The following is a 22,553-nucleotide window of genomic DNA, read 5'->3' as shown; positions in this document are numbered from 1 at the left end:
TCAAATAATTGTCTTTATTTAAAATGTAAATCGAATCATTATAAATACTGATTTTTCGATATAGATTTTATTTAATTTTAAATCGAGATGTATGTATGTATGTATTTTTATAATATTTATATTTTAATCCACATTTACACATTTTGTACTAATTATATTCTACTCTAATAAATCTAGTCATTTATTATTACAATGTTAATGATTTATTGTAAATTTTATTTTTATTATATTTTTATTTTTATTTTTATTATACAACATCAATTAATCAAGCAAAATCGTCTAACAGATTGCTCTGAAGCGACGAGTGTGCTAAAAAGATTTAAAAAAGACAAAAGGAAAAAATACAAATTAAATATACAAATATACAAATTAAATAAAGAAAAGATAACTAAATAAAACAGAATTCTTAATAAATTCATAATTAAATAAACTATGATTGATTTTTGCTTTAATATTTTTAGTAATATAATATATGAAATACGTAAAGATTTTACTTAGTTCATTTTAACGTAAAGTTACTTGAATTAAATTTATAGAAATATAACATATTACATTTTAGCTACTTTACATGTACTAAATTAATTTAACGAAAATTAAAGTTTTAGACTTATGTAAGATATAAATAAGGCTTGTTCATAAATAATTAAATTCCGAAATTGCTTTTCTGGACATTGTTAGAAAGCTATAAAATATATTTAAAAAAAAACATCATGTCTGTGTTTAAGAACGAATGTTTTAATTAAAAATTACTAAACTCAATTCCTCGATTCGACTTAAATTGAAGCCAACCCAGATCTTACACAGAAAGTATTCATCTATTCGTATTTTAGTTTTTTTTTTATTTGCAACGCGTTACTTTCAGATCGAAACGAACTAAACGTGCTTTTTGTACCGTCACATACGCCCTTCATCTTTTAAGGTTGGATTAAAATACGATCGGAATTCAAATCGGAAATTTTCAGACGCGTATCCTTTTTCCGATAGCCAACCTTCGGAAAATCGGCTCACACCCGTCGTCTGGAAAACTTTCATGTTTTCAGGATATCGAAAGTTTCAGAATTTGAGATTCGACGCGCCGTCATGTGCGAAATTTCAATGGAAACTTTGCCACTTTCACCGCTAGAAACCATATTGGATCGATGACGGTATCAAGATGTAGCACGACGTGTGCGATGATCTGCTGAAAAATATTGCTGGAAATCCATTGAAAGGGAATGAACAAAAACTCCACGAAAGTCGAATTCTTCATATCGTCGACGATCACACAAACCCTTCCATATTATGATCAATTTCACTAATTGATCAGAACGTCAAAAGAAGTCGATTTATTACTGATGTTGGTAGGACCTTGTGAACAGACCTAGTTAAAAAAAACTGTTATTAATTTGCTACATTTGAATATTATACATATACTATTCTACAAAATACAAAATAAAATTTTATTAAAGTATTTTGAAACATTTTTAAAATAAAAATGTTGTATATGAATGTTTATGTGATGTACATACTATTATGCGTCATTCTAGGGCAAAAAAGTTTACAACCCCTTTCTGTCTAGTCATACACAAAACTGGGGTCATATATTTCAATTACTTTACAGAAAGAGTAGTAGATTAGATCCTAAAAGGGGACGAGACGAAAAAATAAAATCTCTAAAAGCTCTATTAGCCAAATTGAAAAGGCGTGAAAACGGCCCGAATAAATCCTATCAAAATTTTCCGCCGAAAATAACGGCAATTAACGGATTTTCCCACGTTTCATAGTATTATAAAGAAATTTTACGATAGATTACGATGCCATTAACCGGCGGCTACCGTATTCGATCGAAATAAATGCGTGCGTGCGTTCATAATAATTTATTACTTTTTCCACGTATTTATTTTATTAATAATAATACGAAAATAAACGAGCAATATCACACATATCGCTGACGAACTATCTCAATTAAATGTACAGTAATAATTTATGAATGTGTGTAGCCAATTAAAAGTCAGATTACTCAATAATTACGCAATTCCTTCGATTGCCGTTCATTTTGAAAATTTACTATCGACATTAATGAATACCCGTCTACTAGCGTATAATTGTCGTATAAATACAATCCAATTGAATAGCGGGTAAACAAGCAATACGGTACGTTTCAATATCAAGTTCATATTTAGTGGGACTTTTGGTTAATGGTTTTATTATATTTTTGGGTAGGTTACATTTTGACTTTTCGTCTTGTTTGATTAAAATGATTGCACGTCGTACTATATCCTCGTATATTTATATTTTTTGGTATAAGAAAAGTGTCGATCAATCCGCGTGTTGCTTTTCCAATTTTCTTCTTCTTTCAAAGACGTAAACAACATTTTTTCTCAAGCGAATAATTCATATGTGTGTGTATTGCGTAATGTTGTGTTTTTCGATGCGCAACAAGCAGTTGAGTTGATACGACTGTTTAACCTACTATAATGCACCGTATAATTGGCCATTTTGCAATAGTAATTTTCAGTTGTATTTAACTGTGAAAATTTAACCGTTCTTTGTTTATTGTATTGCACGTGAAAATCGACATATTTGTGTTTACCTTTTGTAAAAATTATGTTGATAAAGTTTCAAGATAAAGATCATAATATATAATATTGATATATGTATATGATTGTATGTATATTATAATAATAATAAATAAACAGATTTGATAATGATATAAGATTATTATATGATATTTGAAATTAATCGCATAATAAAATTATAGGAAGCTGTCGCTTTTGATTGATCGAGTTTGCCAAAATATAATTAAATTTTATATTAGCAAATATTTTACATATTGATAAATTTTGTTGGTTCAACTTGACAGGTATCAAACTTTTAGCATAAAATATTTTGTATTAAAAGCAAACAAAACGCGTCATGAAATATTTCATCAATAAAGTTGAGCTTAGATAAAAATTAAAACATTATTGATTACTTTACCTTCCAACTAGTTTCAATTCAATATGTGACCGAAATCTTTAATTGAATCGTATTTTTAACATTCAAATATTTCACATCAAATATTTTCAACCTATTCAACCAAGTCTAAATCCAAATAAAAAAAAACCAAATCGGTACAGTGAAAATTTTATAATTTTTTCAACCATGCGGTTGAAAAAATTAAAATATTTCAATATGCGACCGGTTTAGATAAATCTGTTAATATTTTCAACCGGTACAGCGTATTTTTCAACAGATTCATATCGAGTAAAATTAAATCAACACGGAGAAATTCTGATATTTTACGAAAATGATATTTTACGTGCGAGAAAAACCCGTTTTCTTTTTTGGCCTGCACAAAAATGAAAAATGGTCGCGATATCGCGAATACAAATCAACAGCTTTTCCGCGTACGACGAAGAATTATTATAATTACATCGTACACACCATTTACCAACGCGAATAAATAAATAAACATCCAATTTAAATAAACGCACCGTGATATTTCTCTCATATTTATTAAATACACAGTAAAAGTTTTCAATCGAAACTCACCTATGTAATAACCCGTACACAAATCACCGACAGTCGAAAAAAAATAACTTCAACAAATAAAAAAAAATAGCATAAACTTGACACTTTCGAAACGAAACGAAAAACACAATAATAATAATAACAACAACAACGACCAAATGCGACACACGTTCGCGATATCGATTTCTCAACAACGAGTTATCTTTGCAACGTGTAATTTATAGTAGTTGTGTGATATACTAGTACAATTTACATCGCAACTTGTTATTAGATTTCACTGTTATTGTACCGCCACAAAACCACATTCGAAAGTGAAATTCGTACGAGTCGGGACAAAAATTTTGTAATGCAATGATATCGCGTTCGCGTCGATGTTTCGGCGGATACGTTTGTATTTTCGCGCCAAAACTCGTCAGCTGTGTTCGCGATTCCGCGAAAGCGCGCCGAGACGTCTGTTCGCGATCGCGCACCGCTACGACTGACGGCCACAACACAACCTGACCTGACCATACCCCACTACACCCCGGTTCAAAAGCGACTTGCGCTGTTATCAGCGAACTTTTCGGTCGACTCTTTCGCGTGATATCGCAAGAAACGTATAAGAAACTTTGCCGTTTTATTTATTCGCCGTGGCACAATCTTCGATCTGATGAATGGTTTCGAGAGATAAGGGGCTAAAATCGAGGCATGATACTATTCAATGGTGTTTGAAAACTCACTAAAAGCATCCATCCTGTTTCATTTCATATTAAAACCCTAAGTAAATATTCTAACAAATGATAAATTTAAATTATCATCTATATACATACATACATACATAGTCAGTGGTTGCGTTTAAGTTTAGCACCAAGAGATTATTGGGCTCGATCCCGGGCTAATCTTTAATACTGCTGGTTAGACTTGGATATCTGTGACTCCAAGTCGGTCTTTTCTTATTTTTATTTTTTATTTTTAAATAGATATATACCAGGAAGGTTTTGACAGGAAGACCCCAATGCGCCTTCCTGGACAATTAAGTACAAACAATGCAGCATTTTATTATTACACAAATCACTGTATTTCCAGAAGCTGAAGAATACGAAATGACAATTAATTATTTAATTAATTACAGAATTAATCCATTGAGACATCTATGGACTTTAGATTTGTATATATTTTTAACAAATTGTACATATGTTACACCGAATCCATGAAATTGTATATTACAAGCATTCGGCAAGAGAATTGCCGAATGCGTGAGAGATGCAAGCACGTCGCCCAGTTCACGGATTCCGTAAATTCTTTGCCGAATGCGTGAACTGGACAGCGTGTTATATTATAACCAAGTTTCAAAGTGACAGCTGAATAAGGATGTTTAATTTAGTTTAATTTACATATTTATATGTATAATATGACTACATACATATGTTTCACTGTTAAATATTGATCAAAATGTATAAAAATGGTATTAATTTATGTATAAGTCGTATGAGATGATCGAAACATATGTATGTAGTCATATTATACATAATAATATGTAAATTAAACTAAATTAAACATCCTCATTCAGCTGTCACTTTGACACTTGTCCACGCTGTACAGTTCTAAAAAGCAACACCGGAGCGCTGCTGTCTATTTGCCGACTCCATGCTTTCAGCAGACAAATTCTTGCCGAATACACGCATTCGCCAAAAAATTTGCCAAATCCGTGAACTGGGCAACATGCTTGCATTTTTCACGCATTCGGCAATTCTTTTGCCGAATGCGTGTAATAGACAATTTCACGGATTCGGTGAAACACATACATAAATAAAGAAGATTAGTGACAACAGGAAAGATGATTTTTTGCTAATTTTAAGGAACCGTTTCAACAATGATCAGATAAAATTGGCAAACTCTGATAAGAAACCATCGATTTGGAGTCACAAATATCCCCAAATCTAACCAGCAGTATAGCGGATCGAACCCACTGATCACTTGGAGATAAACATACACGCTACCATTAAGCCACACTGCTGGCTCTTATCAGAATTTTTTTCTGTTCATTTTTGAAATGGTTCCTCAAATTTGGTAAAAAAAATTTCCTACTTGCTGTCACAAATCTTCTGTATTTAATGTATATAATTTGTAAAAAATTATGTACAAGTCTAAATCCATATATATCTCAATGGATTAATTAATTAATTGCTAATTTCGTGTCTTTCAGCTTCTCGAAATACAGTGATTTATGTAATAAAAATGCTGCATTGTTTGTAATTAATTGTCTAGGAAGGCGCATTGGAGTCTTCCTATCAAGCCTTCCTAGTATATCTATGTGAAATAAAATAAAATAAAAAAAAAGTTCATATAATTTGTTAAATTTTTTTTTTAAATATACACATACATAACTTTCATGTCTGCAGCAATATCATTTATAAAAAAATGTATTTATCAAAATTGTATGACAGAAGAATAATTAAAGATACTTAATGGCATCATCGACTGCTCTGAATTGGTGAGCTTAATCAGATTCCATTTTTTGGACAAGTCAATTAGATGTAACCGTCTTCTCAATATGCCTAGGCTTACCACCATCATCGAACTCAGCCATGTCACGAATGCACAGATTAGGTGATGAGCTGTATATGTTTGATTTGTTTAATGTCAGTGGATCAGTGGTGTCACCCCAATTTTGGAACAACCGGTTCCCAAATTTTTTTCAATTTATATATATTTAAAAAATATGTCTTTTCTCTTTAACTGCTATATAATTGACTGCGACCTTTACGAAGTTGTAACCGTCAACAACAATTTTCAAGATTTATATAATTTTTAACAAAAATTATATGAATTTTTAGATTTATAACGGGTTTCCCGAAACCCATTGAAATCACTAGGGTGACACCACTGCAATAGATGTAAGTTAAAATACTATTTATCCAAATACTTTTTTAACATGTGGTTTCTTTTTTTGTCTTTCTTTATATTTCTAAATTTTAATACTAACTTTATTTTTATTGTATTTTTTCTTTTCCCTGTGTAAAATATTAATTTTTTTGACCTTATAAATAAATATTTGTGCAGTATTTGTATGATGTCAATAGAAAAGTATAAAATTAAACCTATGCAGAAACTATTCAACTTTTTGATACATGACGTCTTGTTCCCGGAAATGGTTGCCAATTGAGAAGATATTATGAGTTGTTCAAGTCGGGTAGGGAGAAATCGATAATAGTTCCAATAAGTAATTTTGGAATGAAATTAATACGATTTTAATATTATTAATAATTTCAAATTAGTTATTTTGAAAAAAAAATCGATTATCCAAATTTTAGTTCTTTTCTTTGCCGATCAAAAAAAAATTGTATTTTTCGAGTCAGAATTTTAATACCGTTTTGGTCAGAAATTATATTACGAAGATCAGAATTTATATGAAGTGGTCAGAATACGACGGTCAGAATAAATACTAGATGGTCAGACTTTATATTAAATGGCCAGAATTTTGTTGACACATGGTCAGAATAAATTTTTTCGATTGGCAATAGCGCTATATGTAGTTGTAACGCCGAATATATGCCATTTATAAAAAAAAAACCTACTTAAAACAATAACAGTTCATACGGGATTTCATTAAGCTGTCAAGAGTTTGCAGGAATCGCCAAATTTGAGTATTTAGCAATCATAAACTACAATGTCAAAATCTCAGAAATTAATTATGTATTAAATATTTTTATAACACACATACATATGAATTTATATATTTTAAAAATAATTAAATATGTATATATATAATTAAATATAAATAATTAAATATAAATAATTAAAATAATTAAATATAAATAATTAAATATAAATAATTAAATATAAATAATTAAAATAATTAAATATAAATAATTAAAATAATTAAAAAAATGTATTTAATGCATATTTTTTTAATAACTTTTCTATTAAATTTTATTTTTGTGACTGTCAACATTTTTTACATTTCAATACCTGTCAAAAGAAACCAAAAATATTATATTTTGAACTTATATTCGCATATTTTGTCGTTAAGAATACGTATGTCGTTATGAATACTTATAATATATACTATACCCATTCATTATAAATGTTAATTATAATTATTCATTATTTTTTTATTCTGATCGTCCTACATTGGTATTATGACCATCCTATATTTTTATTCTGACCATGAATAATATAATTCTGACTAAAATGGTAAAAATATTCTGACCAAGACTCGAATTTTATTCTGACCAAGACTCGAATTATATTCTGACCAAAAGGTCATTTAAATGCTGGCCCATTTAATTTGCCAAAAAAAATCCATGCGGGTTATGGACGGTAAGGGGTTCACTCCGTTTCACCAACTTAATTTCTTAAAAATCGGTATATTTTGACTTTTATCGACTTTTTCAGTATATTTCGTCATCGCGTTTGTATATATATAATACATATCTATGTTACACATATGTTACAGTCGATGCTTATTTTCAGTTGTAATATATTCCAACTGGCATTTTAGGTCATTCGTATTCGAATACAATTCAACTAGTAAATTATAACTCTAAAAGCGCAAATACACTTTCAAAAATGTGCACCAGTTGTAATATACATATATAATACATGTAACAGTTGAGTTTTGACAGCTCTGGTGTTTTTAAGAATGGTTTATAATTCAGTAATGCGTTAATATTTGCTAGGTATTACGAATTATGGTAATAAGTATCGTATGGAACCGTTGCAACAATGAAATCAGGTAAATTTGCAAACTCTGGTAGGAAACGCTCGACCTGTCATATATCCTAGCCAGCAACACCGGGACGTGTTGAACCCATGACCCCCCCAGTTGATTATACGCTAACCACTGAGCTATGTTGCTGGTGATGAAACTTTATATATGTCTTTATTTATATATTTATATAAAGAAATTATATATGAAACTTTATTTATATATTTATATAAAGTTTCATAAAACACACCTAAATATAGAAGAACTTCTGTATTTTTATAGCATTTTAAAATGTTTAAGAGAGACAAACATACATATGTACGTCATGCTAAAAAAAATATAAATGTGGAGTATGTTTATAGCCGGTTAGGTAAGTAGCTGTCAACACTTAAGCGCCCTAAGAGCGCAATATTTAATTGTTAATTATGTGGACTTCAATTAATTGTTAAAAACTATAGCTTTTCACTTTCGATTAAACTTTCTATTCTGATTCTTATTTCACGATTCAAAGACAAACTATAATTGTGAATAAATCCTATTTTAATATATTTAAATTTAATACCTTGAAAATTAAAAATATTGGACTAAGGGGCGAAAGATTGAAAACTTCAAGTTAATTTACTCGTATAATAATTGTTCGCCATATCAAACTGAATACGTGGGTGAGAAGTATAACAAAAAGGGTGAGTGAAGTGATCGAATGGTACCTGAGAGAATGTAAAAGGATGCGAGGAAGGCCTCGGGAAGATTGGTGGATGAATTTAGAAAAATGTTTGTTCATTCATCAGTAGATGGCAAATGGCTGTGAATAATGATGATGATGATTATTACATATGAACATATATAACCTTAAATTTTCATATAACTATTCTGTTATATTTTTATTTTTGAAATAAATTTGTCGACATTTCGATATCTTATTCAGAATCTTATCAAATAAAACTGTCAAGTGTTTATCGATATGTGTATAATGCCGAAATCGAATAATAAAAAGCAAATAACCCGACCTTTTGGCCTTGGAATGACGGATCATTAAACTCGTAAAACCGAAACATCTCAAGAGCTTGACCTTGAAAGATTAAATTTTCGACTCATTCGCAATTCCTCATTAATAATTCGTTTTTTCACGAACAGTACCAATTAATATACAAAATTGTATTAGTGTTGATTGGGGTTAAAGCGTGAACAAAATTTAGTAAACTTTTGGAAAAACAAACGGGTATCTACGTTCATTTATGTATATCTCCTCATTTGATGAAACACCGACTTCGAATTAAAATGAAGATCATGAACAAGAGTGTGCTTCGGTTGATCCAATCATGAAATCGGCATTGTATACTTTCCTTCAATTCATTATATTATACTTATGACTCATCCAGGAGGCATATTGGTTTTCAGTGCCTGCCTCCCCCCCCCCCTTATTTTTTTTAAACAATAAATTTTAGAAAATTACAAGTTGAAGAAAAATAGTTACTATATTACGAACAAAAAAAATAAATAAAAAAATTTAATTCAAAATAGGCACGTTTTATGTTCAATATATAATATGAATAAAATAAAATTTGTAAAAGGAACATATTACTGTGGAACATATAAAATACATAACATTAAATCTGGAAACTATCTTTCTTTACATTTTATTTTGAATTTAAAATTTTTACATTGTAATATGCAATAGAATATAAAAATACTTACGCAACAATATAAATAACAATAAAATATTCAAAAAGGATGTCAAATAAAAGTTTTTCCGGCTTTTTTGATGCAAAATTTGTAATCAATCGATATGGAAGAATTTCCATCAAAAAAAGCCAGAAATACTTTTATTTGACATCCTTTTTGAATATTTTATTGTTATGTATATTATTGCAAAAGTATTTTTATATTCCATTGCATATTACAATGTAAAATTTTTAAATTCAAAATAAAATGGAAAGAAAGATATGTAGTTTCCAGTCGATATAGAAAAATTGATAACAAATTTTCAATATTCAATACTTCCGATATTTCGTTGGACGTCACGTTTTAGCATATCTTATTAAAATGCAATTCCAAGTTACCATTTGTACCGACGACAGCTTATTGTTTGACAAGTTTTATTCGTGAATCGTTGATATTTAACATTCAACTTCCAGCGTTCCTCGTAAATCATAATATTTTATAGTCAGTATTGTTATTCACAGGAGAAAAATGAAGTTGAATATAAAATGCTTTAAAAATTTATTATTTCAAAGAAAACCAATTTTTTTTCAATTATACATATGTATATATGAATAAAAAAAAATGAGGTTGTCTCGCGGCGCCCCTTAGCTATGGCGCTCCTATGCATGTGCCTAGTCTGCTGCACCTTTGAGCCGGCCCTGGACTCCACAATAAAATTAATCTTCACATCAATTTTGAGCCAAGTTGTACACCAGTACGTACACTAGAAGTGTTCCAACATGCATATATTGGTGTAGGGCAGTGGTGTAAACGCATTAAATCTAAATGTAGGACGGGGGGGGGGTGGGGTGTTAACAGTTCAAATTTGACACAACAACAGAATGCTCAACATGTTAATTTCGCATTTATTAACCCACCGAAATAGCTCCCGACCTTTCCAAACCCTTTATTTCTTACCAAATCCGAGTGTGTACAATAACTTGTATGTTTTCAGGACAAAATTAAATTTTTGCAACCTATTCAGAGCTGGGTGTGTGGTTTATTTTTATGCAATTTAATTTGTTCGGCACGATGAAGTTATGACTTGCGCTTGTTATTCATGAATTTACCCTTCGGCCTTCGGTTCGGTCGTAATGAAGACGAGCGCGTAAAGCCTCGAAATTGCTATAGGGCGAAGGGTCGAAATAAACGCTTTATTTTCTTAATTAAGCGGAAACCTTTAATTATCCCTGCCAGGTCACTAACTGAACCTACCGCACAGTTTGAGAAACGTAGCCTTTACCGCCGAACGGCTCGCAGTAACAATATTTGTAATAATTCTTTAGAATGCGGCACAATAAACGGACTTTTTACAAATAGCTATGTACTTATTACTATTAATAAAATCAAATGGTAGGAATTCGTTAATAAATTAAACAACGATGAAATTTATATAGCTGAAATTATTATAAAACTAAATTGCAGTTTATTATAATGTACTATATAATCAGGACTTTTTCATTAAAAAAAAAGCTTTATGTGAAGCTTCACGGAAGAAGGTAAACTTTTCAGTTAATCGAGGTAATAGATATTATTTTGGACAAGAGATAAATTTTAGTCCCAAAAACGTTCATTTATCCTAAATATGTATTTTTCAAAACCTCATAATATAATATTTCAATTTAACACCGTACCTTCATTTTCATTAGTCCGAAAAAAAATTTCATTTAAAAAATAATTTTACAAATAGGTACACATGTAAATATGTTGTGTGTATCAGTCATGAAATTCGGTATATATTAAATTAGCTTAACATTGACAATATTACTGTAAATGTGGTTTGTATGTTACAGTCGCGGTGTTCACTCTGGTTCGTTCGTGAACATACTAGTTCTTTGGTTTGGTAAACCTTTAGCCTTCAAAACTTTTGATCTGTCAAAACCTTTGAGATATCAAAACGCCAAGTATTTAAAAGAGAAATCCTATGAAAACCACACTAAAAGGTTGCTATGATTCTCTTTTCCGCTAATATTAAAAATATTGCAACGCAAGGTAAGCGCACATACCTTTGTACATAGAGGATGAGATAAACGATTGAGAATAATTAAACTTATGCCTAATAATTTTTATATGAACAAACTAGTTCGTTTGCCAATTTATTTTTTCAGTACACTGCCACCGGACAGATTGGTTCGTATATGAACAAACTAGTAGTTTCATGAACGAATGAAATATATACTTGTTATAAATGTTACAGTCGAAGTTTATTTTCAACTGTAATATGTATTTTTATTTTATTTTATTTTATTTTATTAATTGAAAAATCAACAGACAGGATGTACATAGATATGTATAAAAAAACAAATAGTAAATAAATAATATATATAACATACGAGTCCAATAATAGATTTTTACAAAAATGGAAAAGATAAATATAAGGAAAACAAATTAAAAAGTAAATAATAAAGGCATGACAAAATATGTAGAACATTGCATAATTAAACTATAGTATGTATGTATGTATATTCTAACTGGCGTTTTAGGTCATTCGAATACAATTCAACCAGTAAATTATATATGTATCTGTAGAAGCGCAAAAATACACTTTCAAAAATGTGCGCCAGTTGTAATATAACAGTTGAGTTTCGACAGCTCTGATATTTTTACGAATGCTTGAGAATTCAATAATGCGTTAATATTTGCTAGGTATTACAAATAAAGGTAATGAGTACCGTATCGCGATAACTATAAGAATGTTTTCAAAACAAAAATGTGTCTTTCCAACTCAATTTACAAGTCGAGTGACATTTTCACGAAAACGTAACCTCTTCATCTAACCTGGTACCTACTTATAGTTAAGGTGTAAGTTGTAAAATTTATTTTGACCGGTAGCCCGACAACTCAGCCCCGACCTTTCGGCGCAGACAACTCGGCGCAAGGACAACTCAGTGGACGACAATTCAGGGCATGAACTATTCAGCGCACGGACAATTCAACGCAAAATCTTTTTTTTTTTTTCAAAAAGTTATAAATGCGTTTTCGAAAATAATTACTCTATTGAAATTAATTATCTAAAAAAATAGCTACCCGGTTTAGAAACGCTACTTAAGAATAATTTTTTTCGACCTTAGTTTAGAAACTCTGCTTAAGAATAATTTTTTGCGGCCTTAGTTTAGAAAAGCTGCTTGCGTAATCTTTCGTGGACCCCAGTGAGAAAATCATAAAGACATAAAGATTATCAAACAAATTTATTCGCATTTTATGAAATTATTATGTAGATATAGCCGTCAATTTCAATAGAGTAGTTATTTTTAAAAACGCATTTAAAACTTTTTGAAAATATTGATTTTGCGCTGAATTGTCGTGCGCTAAGTTGTCGTGCGCCGAGTTGTCCCTGCGCCAACGTGACGTGCGCTGACTTCTCGGGGTGCCATTTTGACCAGTTCGAATGTAATTCGCCATATGAATCAACTTACGTGGGTTAGACGGAATTTATTCCAACTAGTCAAAATATATTACAACTGAAAATACACTTCAACTATAACGGTAGTTGGTATCATGGAATCAGGTTACATGGAATATATTCTAACTAGTCAAAATATATTACAACTGGAAGATACACTTCAACTGTAACATATATGACAATAGAAAGGCAAGAAGAATATGAATTAGTCTAATCTTAAAATTTTAAATTTCCATTTTTTTCCAAATTTTTTCCAAATTTTTTCCAAACAAAAGTATAAAATTGATTTTATTTTTATACATGCAAAAATGATTGCATTATAATGACTCAATTTTACGACATTGTCGTTTGAAAGTCGTCACTTAATTACGCCGCATTCTATTCGAATGGAATTGTGGTTCATGTAAGAGTACAATAAATGCAATGTTTGTTTCAATCTTCGAAAATTGTCAAATTCGGCATTTTCCGATGGCGTTGGTCCACTTTTCCGCTGACAACGTTCGATTAATACATGTCTGAACGAGTACGTGCACGCGAATTTCCGCCTCAATTAACCCTTTGCTGTCGATTCGCATTTCGAACGGCTAGCCAACGACAAATCCGGAAAAGTTGACCATATCTTAATTTTAATTATATTTAACACCTTGCGCGACAACAGCGGCGAATTTTGTAAAGATAATATTATCATTATTATTATGAGTCGTAAAAAAATAAAAGAAGGTATGAATCTCGTAAAATATTTTCATTTTAAAGACTTTATTGCTTTCGTAAGATGGAACTGTAAATTTTTAAATGAGATTCGTTTACGACGAAAGCCTCTTAGTACGGTAATGAAAAGAGGTTCAAAACTATAACCGGGGTAATTGCCCGAGTTCACTTGACGTCTAGATCCACTCTGACACATCTGCTCTGACATGCCAATTTATAGAAGCAATTGAAATTATGTATGCAATATGTAATATTATGTATAAACATATACATTTATAAATTACACATGCTATTTCATTACTAAATAAGTCACGTATCTCCGTCTATACCTTTGTATAAAATACCCCAGCAGTTAATACATACATATATTCGATCATTCATATAGTTATATGAAAGTACTCTATTAGATATACATAAATATGTATACAACATATACTAAATCTTCCATAGCATTATACATACATATATTAACTTATAATGCTATGGAAGATTTAGTATATGTTGAATACGTTATAACTAGAGGTAGGATAGTCACGGTGCTATCCATTGTTCGGCAAACCTTTAACAATGCATTTACAACCTTTGAACAATACACGGCCCCCTCAGGCTCCGGTGACTAGTTATAACACACTCAAATCTCTAAAGCATCTATGTACATATGTAGTATTTCGCGTGAATGCTTTCTCAAAATATACGGTCAAGAGATTAGATTCTGGATTGAAATGCTTACAGAACATTTCCTTGATATTAATAACCCTTATAATTTAGTATACGACTTTTGAGTACTTAGATACATGATTTTTCCTATCGTGTTGGTCTCCAACTTCAAACCACAATTTGGTGGTTTCCTTCGTGGTCGCTGGCAAGATACCCAGAGGTAGCATGTGAAATGAGGGCCTCAAGCAGAGTGGCATTCCACCATGGTAACAAGACCGAATTACACAGTACGGAGGACTCGTATGGTACGGACATGACGAACATTTGTCAGCCGTCAAGTGGATGAGCCGCCGGCCACGAGCTGTCACTGGACTTCCTAGTGCGTTGAACTCGCCCACAACGTTGTTGGTTTCAACACGACCATCATATCACGCCAAAGAAGAATACATACATACTAAAATAAAATTTAATTCGCTCAGGGCATAATTTTGAGCCAACAAGCTCCAACAGTGCCATGGTGAGGTGGAAGCTTTTCGGAGATGGGGATGAGGGTGGGTGCTTTTGGCCTGCAGCCAAAATGGCACCGAGTTCGTTACCCTCACCGAGCCAGACTGTCATCGTGACGCTTCGCTACATTTAATTCAAATTTTGCATTCACCGCCGAAAGGATTTTTTGCATCTCAACAGCTGTGAACTCAGAGTTCAAAGAGCATTTTATGCTATATAAATACTACATATATTAAGTGCCATGTTCAATTTAAGGCATTGTGAATACATGGCAACGTTTTATTTCTGATAAAGTTATAAAATAATAACGGTTGATAGCACCTGATGAAAATATTGAACAAGCTTTGAAAGTACTGCATATGTTAAATTGTAAATTTTAGCATACCCGAGCGTTGGCGCCGTGGCTTAGTTGGTTAAAGCGCCTGTCTAGTAAACAGGAGATCACGAGTTCGAATCTCGTCGGGGCCTTTCCAGAAGCTGCAACAGTTTCCGGTCTATTTTTGCTTTTTAATATTTCGTTATATTTAAAGAATTTTTTATTTATTATTATTAAAATAATGGCAAGACAAATTAAATAAACCTAATAAAATTAAAATAATTAACATTTTTATTAATAACCGTTCGAATGCCATCTATCGACATATTTTCCTACTATAGTAAAAATTTTAGTTTTGATGAATTCTTTTTTATATTATTAACATTCCAAAATAAACAGAATAAATTTTGTTAAATATTTATTTTAATCAAAATTTACTTTAATTGAAATTTAAACAAAATATACTTATTAAATGTTCTTATATTAAGCTAAAAACCCCTCGAACATATCCCATATGGTCTAGTGGCTAGGATACCTGGCTTTCACCCAGGAGGCTCGGGTTCGATTCCCGGTATGGGAAAATATTTTTGACAATTTCCACATTTAACAAAGATATAATCTAATAAAAGATACGAATCAAACATTAAAGCGCTAATAAAGCATTTATCATTTTTATTTACGTATCCATCTATCGGTGAAAATTGCAACTATGATTTCCTTCTGTAGTAAAGAAAGTGTATCGCTTTATTTATACCAAAACCGAGTACTTAGATAGATAAAAAAAAATCATATGTATTCTTTCGTTAATGTGAAATGCGTGTTTTGCACGTACGTTAAGGTAAAAGAAAATACCTTGAATTGACTAAATAAGCACTCAAGATAAGCAATGAAACGGATACAAAAATAGTCGAAAGGAAAAGTGTTTTCTTCTCCACATACACACACCCACACACACACACACAACGTTAATCAACATTTTGCCTTATCGAACATAACGAGGCCATTAGTTCCCTAATCCTCCAGGTGCGTTCCAGTCCTTCATTTACGATATAAATAATTCACCTTCAGTGCCTTCGAGTTTGCACTAATGAAGGAAACCTTCGGCTCGAGATAGTTTGATAACGGCAACTCGAGTGGTAAATTATTAATCAATAGATCCTTCGAAGGGTTTGGGCCACCTTAACAAATTGATAATTTGCCCTCGCTTCGCCTCAACCTCTACGTGCTTGAGATTATACTATTAGGACATTCTCGTGCCTCGACAACCGCAGACACACCTGTTGGATTAAAATCAGAATCAGTGAAGACTGAAAACAACCGTTTATATAGATATAATCATATGAGATACAATCGTCATATTTCTATACGAAATTTTCCATTGCATGAATTACAATACATACAATACGACCCTGGGCGCTCAATTAAGATCTGTGATAAATATAGCGATCCAGGTTAATACTACTATTATTATTTTTCTACCAATATTATTTCACCGGACGTTTTATAATAACATTCGCCAGCAAGCAAAGCAACTTGGGATGTGAGCCAAAACCCCATGGAAAACTTCGTATAACATTCACGAAGTACATGCAAACATCAGAAGCAACAGCATCAATTTTACACAGCGCAATCTATGTACGTGTATCAAACTCCATTCTTCGTATTGTTTAAACTCGTACGGAGAACTTTAACAATTCGACTGTCGGATATGAAGCCTGTCAGCTACATTTCGTTAAATTTTCAACGAATATCTTAGAAGTTTATCTTCAGTATATACATACGTACATATAGGAGTTAGTAAATAAAATCATATGTAAAAGCATCGCCGTTGTGTTGACGTAAATCGAAGTGTCAATTTCACATTCAATATATACGATATTGTCGTAAAAGGCATGTCGGTGATGTTTGTAGTTTATTTTCAGGAACTACTCACCGGTTCCATGTTTGCCTTCTCGGATAGCTCACGTCACCTACCTGTAATTAAAATCAAACATTAATGTATGTAACGACATGCGGATATTGCTTCCATTAATAGAGTCAATTTTAAACACTCACTGTGTACATCGGTATTAAAAGCGTAAATATTTGTTGGAAAATTGCGTTTTTAATTAGTTTGTTATTCGAACATTAGATGGCACTGTACATAATATAAAAATATTCTTCAGCCGAATATTTGATTCATTGTCCATATACATACATGTATACCTATATATGTATGTATGTGTGTAATAATGAAGTAACTCAATTGGACTAATATATTATATATTTTAACAATTTAAAACTAAAAATAGTTACAATATACTTCTTTCAGATAGTAAAAGAAATAGTGGTTAATACATATGTATATGTATATATTACAGTGATTTCATAATAGCTATGAAAGTATACTTTCACCGGTGTTATAAGGATTTCACATTCCGAATACTTAACATTTACTTCTGATGCTTCTATTAATATTGTGTCTTTTTCTTCTACCTCCGACAAAAGGTTTATATGTTTAATTAGTACCACGACTTAGAGCCGGGCCACACCGTGCGACTTGCGAACGACTTTGTTGACGACGATTATCACTTGCAAGTCGCATGATGTGGGCGTTCGCTCAACACCAAAGCGACAAGATCTGACGATCTGACAAGATCTGAAAACACCAATATGACGCTTCCACACGTGCTAATAGTTTGTTCACTATAGAGTTTTTCGCTTTTGAACATTCCCTAAAACTCAAAGTCGAAATTGATATTTTAATTTTTTCATATGTTCTGGCGCGTTTTTGTCTCCGAGCGCTTTTTGCTGGGGTGGTTTTGCCAGTGCGCGGTTTTGTTGCCGTGTGGTTAAAGGTCTGACCGCACTGTGCGTCTGCGACACGAACGGCAGCGTGCGGCCAAATATTGTTTGTATGAAATTTTATGAGATATAACGCACTACGCGTCACGCGACAGAGTTTCCTTTTGTATCAACTTTGCCGTGTTGGGTCGTGCTGCAGCAGTCGACGGCCGTATAGTGCGGTCAGACCTTAAAGGTCTATACGCACTGTGCGTCATTCGACCGCTACGACACGACACGACACGGCAAAGTTGATACAAAAGGCAACTCTGTCGCGTGACACGTAGTGCGTGATGTCTCATACAAACAATATTTGGTCGCGTACTGACGTGTCGTGTCGTATCGGTCGACTGACGCATAGTGCGTTCAGACCTTAAGTCGCTCGCGGTTTTGTCATGGCGCAGTAATGTCGGAGCGGTTATGTCGGAGCACTTATGTACATAGCAGTTTTTAATGGACACCGTTTAATTACATCACAAGGAAAATTTGAAGATTTTAGCCCAAATTTTGCAGTTTGTCCAATACAGCTTCACATGGGGATCGTTTGATTCCTGAATGCCCTATTTTCCATAATTTGGACAGTCCTCAGTTCTTTCTTTCAATTAGTGCTGCTATGATCATTCAAGTTGCCAACATGTTTTCAATGTCCTGATTGGTGTGATTTTTTATTTTATTTTACAATACATATGTATATACCAGGAAGGTTTAACAAGTATATAAACTCAATGCGCTCTCTTGGCCAATTGCAAACATCGATAAACAATTATATGTATGTATACATATCATAGAGACGTCTATGGACAAATTCGATAATATATGGAAAATACAGTAGCATATTTATATCATAATCAACATATTCGAGATGCTATAAACAGAATACAGGATAGGTTGCCAATTTTGGTGGAATCGTTTCAATAATGAAATCAGATTATTTAACAAACTCTGATAGGAAACGATCGACCTTGAAAAACATATATCCAAGATCTAGTCAACAACACTGGGCCAGAGAACGAACCCATGACCTCTCAGTTGAAAGCATTACACATTAATCACTGAACTATGTTTCCAGTTAATATGCTTTATCAAATGAGTTGGTTAAAGTATATTTTCACTGGGGAATACAGATTCTCTGTTACATATTCACAACTAAAAATCCAATAAAATAAATATAAAAGTTAAATTGCTATTCAAAAAAATATTCTGTAACGCCAGCTAAATCATACAGAGCAACTAACTGTAACAGTAGCACTCTAAAATAAATATTAAATTAATTTTAATATACATATGTACATATGTACACATTTGTGTTATATAAATATATATGTAAATTCCTCAAAAATTTTCAACCAATTGGTTATTCTAGTGTCAAACATGTATATACCTACATATGTATATGTATATTTTTCTTTTTTGACTAATTGAACATCACACAACGTCATCGCATAATTGGAAATAGCCTATATAAATAAAAAATCGATTTTCAAATACATTAAAGGTATAGCATTAAAGGTCAACCATTTAATTGCGATTGGAAAGGTTAAATGGTATATACAATTAACCATAATTAATGAATTTACCCAGTAAAAACTCCAAGTGTAGACGTTTAAATTTACGAAAATACATGCGAGTATGGAAAAACAATTGTTGTTGTCCACGCGAATAGGCCGAATTGTATATATTTAATTTAATTCGAAACGCTTTCAATTCTACTACTTAATAGCGCCATTCTCTTGATTGATACTGAAGGCGAAATTCAGCCTGGAAAAATGCGCAAATTTTCCGAGAAAGACAGCATGGCTTTGACACGTTGCTAAGCCTTGGCAATCTTCGTTGAATCGTTTCCAATTAAACGGCGACGCGTCCTTCGATATTTAAACAGGACCCAGACCAATTTATATTATTATTTTTAATTTAATTTAATCAGCCGAAATTAAACTGAACCGTTAAAGAAATATACCATAGATATATTCATTGGAAAAATCTACAACTACATTATATGTATTAACAGATATTCCTTCGAAATAAATATATGTATATATATATATATATATATATATATATATATATATATATATATATATATATATGTGTGTGTACATACATATAAACATGTATTTTATGATTTTGTGTAAATTATTACAAAATGCATACCTATTAGATCACGTGTTTTATACACACGAAGTTGAAATAAATTGAAAATACATACATACATTGTGCACATGACAGCGCTCGTATAGGAAAACTCGGCGAGAGATCCTTCTGAAAAGGTTAATGGGAATAGAATTTCAAATCAGACGGCCGGAAAATATCGAGGCAGAAAATTTAGAGTGTTTATTTAGTCCCTCGTGCGAAAAAATTTCTGTTTGTTGTCTTGTGTTCAGGAAATGCTTTTCCGGCCAAAAAGAGAAACAACAACTCGTCAATATTTAATGTGACGTCGCAAAAGATTGCGAAAACGTTCACAAAACCAAGAATAGACGGGTAATATTCCACAATTATTATTTTTATTCCAATTTTTCCATAAATAATAATATTTGCCAACTTATCTGATTTTCATTGAAACGAATTGGCAACCTTTCTCCATTTCTAGCAAATTTCGAGCTTTAGGGATCTCGAATTCCGCTGATTTGTATAAAATGCTGCAAATTTGACCATAAATGTCTCTATGGATGTAATATGAATATATACTTATATATTTATATACCTGTAAATCACTCTGCAATGCCACTGCAGTATAATATATAAATCTTACAAACTTTGTAAAACAAAATAGTTTTCTTCTAAGCCGCTCAAAATTATTCATATTGTTTTTTTAAATATAATAAACAATCACTTACTATATTTCATTCAAACTAAATATTTCCATTTTCTGCGAATATTGAGATAAAGAGCTTTCGTCCTTGTTCTCCGTAATAAACCGGCGAAATTATACGGTGCGCATCCAGAGCGGAAGTATAATCGTTTCAATGGTGAAATTTCCGAGTAATTTTCCGCATTAGGATCAAGAATAAGAGATCTCGCGTCTCGTTACGATGATTGACTGTTGTTAGTGCGGGGAATCGAATTACCGCGAATGGCGGAGCGTCCTGTTCGCGAAAATGTCCTCCGAATCCCCTTTGTTCTCGCAGTGACATGCTCAGGTACCATTGTGTCTGTCTGCCACGAGTCCGTGACATTTCTCATCTAATTTGCGAGTCGGAAACGAAACGTCAGACTCGTGGGCGACGACACAAATCGATTTAGTATAGATATATGTATGTATGCATATGTAGACGATTTCGATATGCGTGTATCTATAAATTGTGTCTTAAAATAAGTACACACTATCACATGTTTAGGTTGTATTATTTATTTATCATTTCCAATGCTCAAACACATATAAAATATGCCTACTTACCCATGCTATATACATATTAAATTATTTACTTCATTTACATATGTACATACATATGTATGTACGAAGTAGCAATAGATGTAAGTAGTTTTGTAATCATGCACAGAATCGATCACTGATCACGTTTTCATGGTCTAGAAAAAATGTGTATGTATTTATGTCTGTGTATTTTGGAGATAACTCTAACACCGTTCTATCAAAATAAATTTTCTTTCATAAATCATAAAAATAAATACCAATACATTTCTAAAATTTCCGAAAGAAATGTTAAATTCGATGTAGTACATAAAATACATGCATTTTAAAAAGTTTGATATTGGGAGCTTCCACATTATAAACCGTAGATTTTCATTCATCTTTACGCTAGTAAATTTAGTATGGAATACATATTTAATTAATAAAAGCTATACAAAATTTGTTATCTGCTCTGTATTAGGAATAGGATTTTATTACTTATGTACATACAATAAATACAATTAGAGATTTTTTTTATAACTTATTATATAATTTATAGAAAGCGAATTAGGAAATGACAATAGAAAATTAATTAAAAAATGACAATAAAAAATTAATTAAAAAATGACAATAGAAAATTAATTCGCAGTTAAGGAAACCTTGCTGAATTTTTAAAAATATTCATTGATTTTAGTTTATGTATATTGTTATGTTTCTGTTTATATACATGTTTCTTTAGTTGATATTTTTTATTTCGATGTCCAAATAAACAAAATTACAAAAAAACAAAACCAAATAAAATGAATGATCTATATATTTACAATTCTTTTGACCAAAAATTTTGCCTGAGGAAAAAAATCCTAATATAATTTTGGCATTGTATTATACAGGAAAATTACCCAATTAC

The 22,553-nt window shown here is 31.6% G+C and overlaps 1 protein-coding gene and 2 non-coding genes across 5 annotated transcripts in view; 2 read left to right on the top strand and 1 right to left on the bottom strand.

Annotated features, from left to right (window-relative positions):
* RapGAP1 (Rap GTPase activating protein 1) overlaps positions 1–22,553 on the bottom strand; it is a 312,859-nt gene that overhangs the window by 268,715 nt on the left and 21,591 nt on the right. Inside the window, exon 1 of one of the 3 annotated variants that reach the window (XM_077439961.1) lies at positions 3,514–4,092. The exons of 1 other annotated variant lie outside the window; for it this stretch is intronic. The gene's annotated coding sequence lies outside the window, so the exon portion shown is untranslated. Of the gene's footprint in view, positions 1–3,513; positions 4,093–22,553 lie in introns of those variants that run through there. One more of the 3 variants, XM_077439959.1, reaches the window with a different exon arrangement.
* Positions 15,553–15,626, top strand: TRNAT-AGU (transfer RNA threonine (anticodon AGU)). Its single transcript has one exon. It is a non-coding gene; the product is annotated as a tRNA-Thr (tRNA).
* On the top strand, positions 15,983–16,054 carry TRNAE-UUC (transfer RNA glutamic acid (anticodon UUC)). Its single transcript has one exon. It is a non-coding gene; the product is annotated as a tRNA-Glu (tRNA).

The sequence above is a fragment of the Arctopsyche grandis genome, chromosome 10 (assembly GCF_051622035.1).
Source record: "Arctopsyche grandis isolate Sample6627 chromosome 10, ASM5162203v2, whole genome shotgun sequence".
In the NCBI taxonomy this organism is placed as follows: domain Eukaryota; kingdom Metazoa; phylum Arthropoda; class Insecta; order Trichoptera; family Hydropsychidae; genus Arctopsyche; species Arctopsyche grandis.
The sequence above is the reverse complement of the archived record's forward strand: the minus strand, read 5'-3'. Positions and strand labels throughout refer to the sequence as shown.